The 11,048-nt window shown below is 40.9% G+C and overlaps 1 non-coding gene across 1 annotated transcript; it reads right to left on the reverse strand.

Moving 5' to 3' along the window:
- Positions 1 to 8,165: 8,165 nt before the first annotated feature.
- On the reverse strand, positions 8,166 to 8,238 carry Trnak-cuu. The gene has a single exon. It is a non-coding gene; the product is annotated as a tRNA-Lys (tRNA).
- Between the last annotated feature and the right edge of the window lie 2,810 nt (positions 8,239 to 11,048).

The raw sequence follows: 11,048 nt of genomic DNA on the forward strand, positions 1-11,048 counted from the left end.
AGTAACAACATTATTACAGAATATTTTAAAAAAAAAAAGGATTTGGGGTGTTTTGAGGTTTCGAATACATTCGTTAGAATAAATACTTCAGGTGATATAAAAATCCGATTTTGACAAGTTAAAATAGTTTCAACTTCATACTCGTTTATACAATCAGGTGAAATCACGTTGACTTATTTGCTGCATGTGAGATTTTCGATACATGTGAGCTGAGGAAGGGGCTCGTACAACTAGCCAACGGCCGACTAGGAAGATTCTTTTGGTTAAAAAACAAGTGCTCTCAGTGTTTTCCGTGATTCCGTGATATCGGGGCAGTCAAAGAAAGGTGTAGTGAAATGGGGAATATTCACCAGTGTGTTAGACAAAGCCAATACGGATGTCGATTCTACACTGCTTGGCTATTGCCAAGCCCATACGAATGAGTACTTTCATTGCAAATGGGAGACGGTTGCGATTGGAAAATACGTGGTTTGTAAAAAAGAGACGTATTTTTCTCTAGAAACGATGCAAAACCGGCCGAGCCGCGTGGACTTTCACGACCCTTTTGCCCTTTGTCTCGAGGTGCATTCCCGCCTGCCATAAAAGCGTTTATCTGCGGAGCGGTTCTTGGACTTGTCAGGGTTGTAGTGTGAAATTATAATGTTGCGAGCAGTAAAGCAAAAGACGCTTTCTACCGGCTGGGCGTCACATTAATTTTAGTGCTACACATACAATTGTTAAAATTATTGCGCATTTGTGACTAGCACGTGCACATTGCACCTGTTGTACATAATTTTTTTTCTTCCTTCCGCGTTGTATCCACATTACAAGATTTTTGTGCTTTAGTGATTCCAAATGTCAGTAAAGCAGAAAATTTACTGGATTACGGCTGTACAGTAAACGGTTAATAATTCTGCAAGATTTATTGAAAATACATTGAGGGAATATGGGAAATGACTAATATCTCAGCGAGAAAACTGAAATAGCACCAGTTTTTGAAATTTAAAAAAATAAATTATTTATTGTGTCTGGCTGCTGTTATTTTTAGAAGATCGTAATAAGTTACGTATCCTTCACTGTTCGCAAAGTCAGTCGAACATACACATTCGTGATGACAGAAAGTTCGTCATTCCCACAGTTAATATTGTCACCACAAGTAGTTTTGTCTTTTCTCAACAATGTACGAGAGCATGCTGAAAAGTAACACCTCTGAATTATTTTTATGTGAATACTCTTAAAGCTGTATAAATAAAATAAACTTTATTAACAGTCTGCATCTTCAGTCTTCATGTACACATATTTATTTCTCAACATAGTCACCCTAGCAACGGAGACATTTCTCCCAACGGGAGACCAATTTATTGAAACCGTCACCACAGAAAATTTGACTTTGTTGTCGGAGCCACAGTCTCATCTCCGCTTGCACTGCTTCAACGCTATCAAAGTGTTGAAGTCCTCGAAGGCGTTCTTTAAGTTTTAGAAAAATATGAAAATTGGATGGGGCCAAGTCAGGGCCCTGTGGAGGGTGATCGATGACAGGGTATCAAAGGCGAAGGATTGTTGCATATGTCCCAGCGATGGTCTGGCACTGTCAGTCTGAGGGAGAGGACGCTCCATGTGTACACGAACTCTTGCAGCACTTTGCAGAGTTTATGGTGCTGTCTTTAGGCATGAATTCCAAATGCACCACACCTTCAACATCCCAGAACATGACTTTAGCTCCTGATGTTATGGTCTTGAACTTTTTGTTGGTCGTCCGCTCGGTTGAGGTTAGCACCACCGTTTCTAACATTACGAGCACGAACACGCCAATGTCGGACATTAATGATGTCGACTCTAACACCACCGTACACGGCTTTCGTTGTCCCGTGGATTTCTGCAGTTAGAAACACGATTACAGCACGCTGTTTCTCACGCACCGACATAGTTACGTTACACTCTGCCACGTTATACGCTACAATTCGTAGTTCTCTAGCGTCAGAAAGTTGAAACTTGGGGTCAGAGAAATGGGGAAGTCGACTAAGCAATACGCAGGCCACATAAGCCCTCAACAGATAATGAGAGCCGCACCTGAAAACATACGAGCGCCAGTAAAAACAAACCACAGCGCTACAAAATACTTCCATATTGTCAGAATTTGCTTCACTGGTGGCACATAATGGAATACCTCTAACAATATTTTCAATATTGCCAACTGTATGCAAACACACCTTTCTTAGGACTTGAGTGACAGCAATGACTACATTTTTTAATTTTGCGAAACATATACTTTTTATTGCTGTTACTTGTCACCACAGTCCATATAAGTGATTTAAAATGTGAACTGATTCTATCTTCACATTTAGATGGCACCACACACACACACACACACACACACACACACACACACACACACACACACACACTCTATATATATATGGCTACAGTTATCTGTTCTGTGAATTATGTATTATACTATTGACTCTGTGATCTAGAAAGTATGGATACGTATACATCGAAATTTGGCAGCACTAAATTCACTTTTCTGATTTTGTGTGCTTCAGTGATTCTGAACGTCAATATGGTAGCATTTCTTGCCTAGCGCCGTTATTTCCTGACACTTCAGCATAACAAAACGTATTGTGAAATTTTCTCGGGTTATTAGCCATGTCATGTTGTCACAACGTTTCTACGAGTCTCCTACTAGTCATTTTCAGGTGAACTGTTGCTTTTGCAGCATCTTTAAGCTGCACTTTTATTTACCTGGCCGTTCCCATCATGTGTCTCTCCCAGCAGCTGTTGCAACTTTCTGGCGACATTGCACCATTAACAAACAGTTTGAGCAATTTGCAAGTTTTATGGAAAAAGACTACGAAGCAAGAAAGCAAGTAGAAAGAGATAAAAAATCAGAAATATCGCGGACGTGCTGCAACAACGTATAATAACAACAGAAAAACGCTTTGCAAGGCATTACTCATGATTTTAGTGCAATAACTAAAGTGCAAAGCTTAACCGTGTGTTTGTGACGCGTAGTAAATGAGCAGAATAATAGAAAGAGAGATGGATGGTGTGTACATTCGTATTATGATTTGACAGTGCGGGTTCCACATCTGCCTTAATATAAAATATTGGAAGTTACTGAGAAGAATCCAGCGCAAATCGTTTGCTAGTTTTAACATTCCATTTTCTGTCATGAGTGCATACTGGGCACAGACTATGAACCAAGCCAACGAAGACATAAAGGGCATTATTTCCGACTCCATTCAGTTGTCAGGGATAGAGTTGCGACAATCGGGTTTTAAATTCTCGTCTAGCTGTCTAGGTTTGGGTTCGTAATTAACATAATTATGGCAACGACGAATGTCTGTTGACCCTAGGTTGTGCTTTGTTTCCCCTCACCGTTTAAGACAAACAGGTACTTGAACCCAGTCTTCCTCAATACGAGTACAGTAGTTTACCACGCCGCCCCCCCCCCCTCCCTCTCCCCACACACTTGGTTCGGTTTTGAGCTGTAACGGTAAATATTACTAGAGGGTCCACAGAGGAGGGGCAGACTGTTCAGTGGTACTTCACACATTTTGTCGTAGAACTACCTGTTTGCGGATAACACGATTAAAATTGGAGCAGTGAGGTTTGGAAAGGTTTTGTATAAACGAAACTCACAACCATATTAGCCTGATCTTGTCAGGCCAAGCTAAAGATGGGGTGTGCACCAAGTCATCAGGTCCAAGTATTTGCCGATCTACTCTAGCAAATTGCTAAGACTTTTTAGATGAAGAAGACTGCCCGCAAAAACTAGGTACACTGCAAGGGCTGAATAAACCACCTATAGTACATTTACATTGCTGTTCTTTGTGCTAGAAGCTGCTCTAACTTCGGGGAGTGACGAGATGTTACGTAAGAAGATGCGTATCGACTGCAAATGAGGAGGAGCGTCAGTAGTAGAAGATTGCTTTTTCCGGAAGTGAATTATTCAGACCCGTGTAAAATCAACACTTATTGGCCATCCTTTTGTCGAATATTCTTTCAAGCGCAACGAGTGACTGTTACTTGCCCATGTATGTTATTTACTCCTATGATCTTCCACGGAAACATTTGTCTGTATAACTTTCCTGATTGTATCGCGCTCCTGTAAATTTGGTACTCCCATATCCTGAAGTTCTTTTTCTCTTTTGTTTTTAGTAATTGAGTCTAGGAGTTTGAATTTTAAAGAATGTGTTTCGTTACCTAGATTGCTTTGGTTCTTTCTGCCTGACACAGAGTTGCAGTCTTCGCATGCTCCTTGGAACCGTAATTTAAGGGGCTTGACTGTACGTTCCTACACTGTTTTTTGGGCGATGTTTCGTATTCTATTCTTGGCCTTACGATTTTTGCTCATAATTTTATGTGATTTATAATTATAGCTGTTCTTTTATTGCATTGTCTTTGAGAGTAAGCATTTCCTACGTGTATAATGCTGAGGTTGTCGAGATTTTTTACTGACTCTCCACTTTTGTCTCCGATGCTAGTAAAATTTTGTAACCGCCACCATAGTAATGGTGGTTAATAAAGTAGGACAGTAGCTTTATGCTTTGCCGGCAGGAGTGGCCGTGCGGTTCTGGGCGCTACAGTCTAGAGACGAGCGACCGCTACGGTCGCAGGTTCGAATCCTGCCTCGGTCATGGATGTGTATGATGTCCTTAGGTTAGTTATGTTTAATTAGTTCTAAGTTCCAGGCGGCTGATGACGTCAGCAGTTAAGTTGCATAGTGCTCAGAGCCATTTCAACCATTCAGCTTTATGCTTTGAAATTTATAAAGCAGAGTTATAGAAAGTTAAAGCATTTAATAGTAATTACATACCAAATACTTTGTTAAAATTTTAGGAAAACCTAATGAAATGTTTTAAAAACTCCTGTCACCCACCGCCGACCATTATATCTGGAACCCACACTAGTGGGTGGTAAAGACCATGTTTTTACGTTACTGGTTTGATGATTGTTGTAAAATACAGGGTTTAACAGTTCAGTTAAGACACTTTTGTTATAAATGTTTTTTGTTTACTGAACTGTGGTTTCTCTTTCCAAAAAAGGTGGGAGCTATGGCCTTCTTTTGTTTACAGTTCTTATATTTAGCTTTTTTACACGTATATACAGGGTGTAAATGATAACTGTTTACAACTTACCACAGTGATGTAAAGGATATTGAGACGAACAATATGATACACAACAATAAATTGCGACCTATCAAGTCGGGAAACACTCTCAAATTAGCTTATAAAAACCACCTAAGCCTTAGCACATGCGCGTCGCGCGAGATTGTCAATAGTTTCTCGTTGTCTTTGTGCGGAGTATTAGTCCCAGAGAAAAAATGAATTTTAAGTCTTTTTTACAGGAAATGTAAGGTATCATTAAATGTCATTTTCTTTCAGGCACAGATGGAAAATCTAGTTAATGTAGTTAAATTCTGTATTGACTGCATTTTCGATAGAGGTCGCGATTTTGGAGTTATTCGAGAAAATCGTACAAAAGTGATCCCCAAACACACCCCACCCGTATAGTATTTCTTCATCGGTAAGGATGTTTACAGTTACCGTGTTATTCGTGGAACTCGCCCCTTCCACTGTACAAAAATTGCCGATTGCACGAATTATTTCCCCATTTTCAACCTTTTCTGTCTTTACTGACTGGGCTATTACCGCCGCCGGCTTAGTCGTACACTTTCAAATTGCAAAACGGGCGTTTGTGTAAATTTTTCCTCAAAATTTTATCAGTTTTGACTGCATAAATTTTTTACAATTAAACTGCCTGTTCGTCTATCCTACTCACTAAGGAACTGCTCTGCCTGTGAGGGTTAAGTTTAGATTGAATTGTTAACTCAATTACTTTGTGCATAACGTTCGAAAGTCTTTTTCTTTCATTACCTTCACGGGACAGTTTAAATTAATAATGTTAGTAAAGTGTAATCGCAAATTTTTTTTACAGTTGTTGGAGGAAGTGTGGTTAACCACACACTAAAAATCCTGACCGGTGGAAAGGGGGGGGGGGGGGGGGGGGAGGGGGGGAAGGGATTCGGGGAAGAGGCGGGTAAGCAGTTACCGTTTACACTAGGCGTGGACAGCCTTTGGTGACCAATGGGTCTACTTCGCACTGTTTTTATTTCCTCATCTTTTGCGGGTGATGTTATTAGGGTTTTTGTCCTTTGGATATTTACTCGCAATGTATGGTTTGCGAATGATTTTTGTGTTGTAGCTTTACTTTTGGGTTTGTCGTTGCTGTTTGTGCGTGTTTTTTGTTAAGTGTTTCCTTAGCTACCATACCGTGGTTGGTGGGGTGAGTGAATGATTATGGATAGATGGTCTGTTTATATTATGAGGTGATGTCTGATTTTTATATTTTTTATTATAGATATATTTAATCTGTAATTTGCTAATGTTAGGAAGAGTTCCTGGTGCTTTTTTTCTCCTTTACTTTGATGGTTTGGCCAAGCTTGGTTATTTGTTACCTATTAGTCAAGGAAGATCGCCTTGGGTCTTTTATGACACTCTCTGACCGGGTCGTAATGTCCTAGTGACATTAGTTCATTGTTTGATTTAACTGTGGTTTCATAGAAGTATTTTGCAAGGCTTTCGAAACGTTGCTTTAGGACGGGGACTTCAGAGGTTTCATGCAGGTCTAATGTAGGGAATCGGTTGGGAAGGTGTAGCGCACGTTGGAGTGCCCTGTTCAGCACTGCCTGGAGTTTCTTTGCGCGTGGCGGCGGCGTAGCCCCATACAGGACAGGCGTATTCCATTATTTAGGGTACAGTAAACTCTTACGCCTGTACTTGAGGCTAGAGAAATTTTTGCGTTCAGAACCGCTTAGGCTTAGGTCCTCAATGTACGGTTTCCAAGTCAGCCTCTTATCCAGGGTTATCCCCAGGTATTTGGCTGTCTGCCGCCACGGTAGTTCCCGTCCGCCGAACCTGAGATGGAGGAGCCTCATTTCCCGAGACGGCGTGTAATGAGCATTGCCTGTGTTTTGTCGTGGTTTATAGTATTTCTGTTGAGTTCAGGACTACTTGCAGTCGTCGAGTGACCAGATCCCGGTGTGCGTTTCGAGTACAGAACGCGGTATCGTCCGCATACTGTGCCGTCTTTACCAGGGGGGCGGTGGGGGTGTCAGCCGTATATAGGTTGTAGCAGGTGGGCACGTATGCACGTCCTTGTAGAAAGGGAGGTGTCAATTTTAACGGAGAAAGTTCTACCGGTAAGATAACTTCGTAGAAGTTTGACTATCCATCCGGGCAGCCTTGAGTGTATAGTTTGTAAAGTAACCCATCATGTCATACTATGCCGAAGGCTTTGGCTACATCAAGTAGCACTACGCCACCGTAGCTTCTGTGGTTGAAGGCCTCTGTAGTGGCCTCAACTACCCTCATGATATGTTGTGGGGCTGAATGTTTTTGTCTGAATCCGAATTGGAAATCAGGGAGTATTTGATCCCTGGCAATGTGTTGCTCGACTGGTATGAGTAGGAGGCGCTCGTAGATCTTGCTGAGGGTTGGCAGACGACTAGTCAGTCTGTAGTGCTGTGGGAATAATGGGTCCTCTCCAGGATTGCTATCGCGACCTCTTCCGCGTGTTTCCAGCTCGTTGGATTACCAGAGGCGAGAGTTTCTTAATCATTTGATTTGTGAGCCGGTCGTGGCGTGGTGCCTTTTTCGTGGGGAAAGACTTCATTATTTTTGCCACTTCTTCTGGGGTGCAAAGTGGTGATTCGTCGTTTTCGTCTTCCTCCGCTGCGAGGAAAACAGACATCGACAACATTAGTGTGATGATGACCTCAGGTGATTAAGTGATTTCATTTGTAATTAACATCCTGTTCTCTCTTTTAATTTGTTCTAATTTTGAAATCTTAGCCGACTGTTCCTTATCTGATATTTCAGACTTGAGGATCCCCTCCCTTTCGCGTGTAATAGAATATTTTTTCTATTGCACTTTACACCAGATGATGGAAGTCTAACTGTTCCGAAACCGGCCATGGATTAAGCACCTGTTCTGCGGTTTTCTCCATTTTTCAAAATAACTCTTACTCCCTTGTATCTCGAGCAACGCAACGCATAGAGGGGCTTGGAGTAATTTCCGATCTCAATTAAATGCGCTGTTTCTCTTATCACTGATCTCACAAAAGATTTAATTTTATGATGTACCAGACAATAAAACTTATTTAAAAAAAAGAAAACACCTGTCGCCCAGCGTGTGGCTCGAACCCACGACCCTGAGATTAAGAGTCTCATGCTCTACCGACTGAGCTAGCCGGGCCGTGCAGGTACCTGGCTCCATTAATGTAGTAAAAAGTGACACTGTAGTCCATTCTTTCTTTGCTGTTTGTGGAGAGTTGTCAACATTTGATGTGAGAATTACTCTACATATCAGCAAGACGAAACGATTTTTACTGAAGGTCGACCACGAAAGTCACTCGTCTTTGGTAGAAGCAAAGCAAAATGCATTCCAGCACTTACCAGTAAATAAAGCACACTGCGAGACTACTGCTTCTATAGACCGTAAGATTAAAGCATCTTTGTCCACAGTTGCTGTTATATACTACAATGTGATGATATGCTCTTACAGCTAATTAATTTGTTTTGGTACTGCGGCTAGCGCTTTGTGCAGACGTCTGCAATCCTGTCCTCCTTGAAAAGAAAGAAACACCTTGAATCGAAGTGTTATCATCTTCAACTTTTGTAGTCCTGTCTTCCCCAGTTGCGTGTAATATTACGGTATACTGATAATTTTTACTTTTTGAACAGTCTGACTAAAACTGAATGAAACAATTTTTGTGCCATACGCGTTTCGCATTTATTCTCTGCAAGGCATCTTCAGTGGCAGGTTGCGTGGACGATTTTGAACATATGTTTCTGTTCCATTTTTGGTGCCGTTCCTCTCCTTATAATTGCCACATTTCACAGCACTAGGAACTGAACACTTTCTTTTGATGCAGTGTTTTGGTTTGTGTTAAACTAGTGCTGTGAAATTTGGCAATTATAAGAAGAGGAACGGCACCAAAAATGGAACAGAAACATAATATGTACAAAATCGTCTACGTAACCTGCCACTGAACATGCCTTACAGAGAATAAAGGCGGAACGCATATGGCACGAAAATTGTGTTTCAGTCAGTTGTAGTCCGACGGTCCAAAAAAAATATACTGTCAAAGTGCTATGTTTCAGCCAAAAATTTTAAAGTAAGAAAGTGTGACAACAGCACATACTTGAGACAGGAGTTTCTGCCTTACATATTTGTGTGACCTTTTTTTCTACGATTGTTAACCACAGGTTCTACACCACTACACGTAGTAAATAAATGTGCTGATAGGTACATTAAGTAAGGCACAAATGAAAGTACTGCTATATTGATTAGTTGAACAATTGAGTAATTACGCAGTATGCTTCGGCCTAATACTAAACCAGCTGAAATAATCAGTTTATCACTGAAGGAGCAAAAGCTAAACATAATGGCCCGTGGGGGAATCGAACCCACGACCTTCGCGTTATTAGCACGACGCTGTAACCAACTCTTTTTTTTTAATCTCATTTTGTTCGTTCTTGTTCGTTGTATATGCTCGGGGCATACGTCGCAAGACACCCGTTTCAGTTCGTCGTTGATCCATTAACTCAGTTTTTTTTATTACAGAGGGCAGCTAACCCTTTGACCGAACACGCTGAGTTACCGTGCCGGCACCAACTGAGCTAACGGGCCGTAGACACAGAGTCAAATTGTAGATCATAACAAAGACGTAGTTAGTAATACTTACGGTGTCAAGATGCAGTTGTTTAAAAAGGAGGTCAAACAGGTTCAAAAAGGAGGACAAAGAAAGAAAAAAGGAGGACATATCAATGCGATGCTCAAGATCTTGGCCACCTGTGCAAGAAATTTAACATTTCAGTGACAAAGCAACATGCATTTCGTTTTATAGCGTTCAGGCAGCCAATAAGATAACGTGTTTCCGCCGGGAATTAAAACTAGTTGTCAATTGTTACTGATGATCAGATGGTGGTTAACTGAGCAATATAAAAAATTAAAAACATTGATTGTGGTGACAGTGTGGCGTCTATTGTTTTGTTATGCCAACAACACGGAATTGTTTACAAAGTGAAAAACGTAATACCATTCACCTCCATTCGACGCACCGCTACCAACATCTACAACTCAAGTAGCAGCTGACGACATGTAAACTGCACTTTACACTGCCGAATACAAATAAACTGAATGACTGTGAAACAATGAAATAAAACCATGACAGTTAATCTGTAGAGTTATTTCTTACCTTTATTGGCCACTGAGACGTACGTTCCAGCTCCACATATCTTTCATTCCGCTTCAAATTCATTTCTCCCTTTCTTGAAAGCTGATATTTGCAGGAAAGGACATCAGAAAATGTACACTTTCGTTTAGGCATAGCCAAATATTTCACGCAACTCACTAGGTTAAAAACTACACTCACAAATCACGCGTGCACTACAGTAAGTCAAGCCAATACAAAGTGAAGATACGAAACGAAAATTTTAAATAATCGATATTTGCTTTCACTTATAGGTCGATCAACGATAACATCGACGATCCTGGTGCCACCTACTAACACCGCCTTCGTACGTGTTTATCATGAAGGCTGTGCCAATAGTTAAAGTATTCAAGAAAAGAGCAATAGAACGGGACGAATTGTAAATTTAATTGTATTACACTCAACTTTGCGAAAAAGCCGGACACCGTAAACATCAGCCCGGACCCCGGACAAAGAGCTAAAAAGCAGGACATGTCCGGATTAATTCGGACGTCTGGTCACCCTAGTAATACTAGATTATAAGTTTTTAAATTGAGAAGATAGTGTCTTAACTGTTTGAACAACTCAACTTACTTCCTAGACAACCGTGGGATGCTTATTTTTAATTATCATGAGGACACTCGAAATATTTTAAGCACAGAGCATCAAAGTACGACGTAACTCGTGTCTGCAGTTTTAAAATGTATAGAAAAGATACCTTGAGTATCAGAATATCGTATTGTATGAAACAGACATTTTAGATTTGTTTCTGTGGCGGTGTAACCAACTCCTTGCCAGATAGTGGGTCAGA

Source organism: Schistocerca americana, chromosome X (assembly GCF_021461395.2).
Source record: "Schistocerca americana isolate TAMUIC-IGC-003095 chromosome X, iqSchAmer2.1, whole genome shotgun sequence".
Taxonomy (NCBI): domain Eukaryota; kingdom Metazoa; phylum Arthropoda; class Insecta; order Orthoptera; family Acrididae; genus Schistocerca; species Schistocerca americana.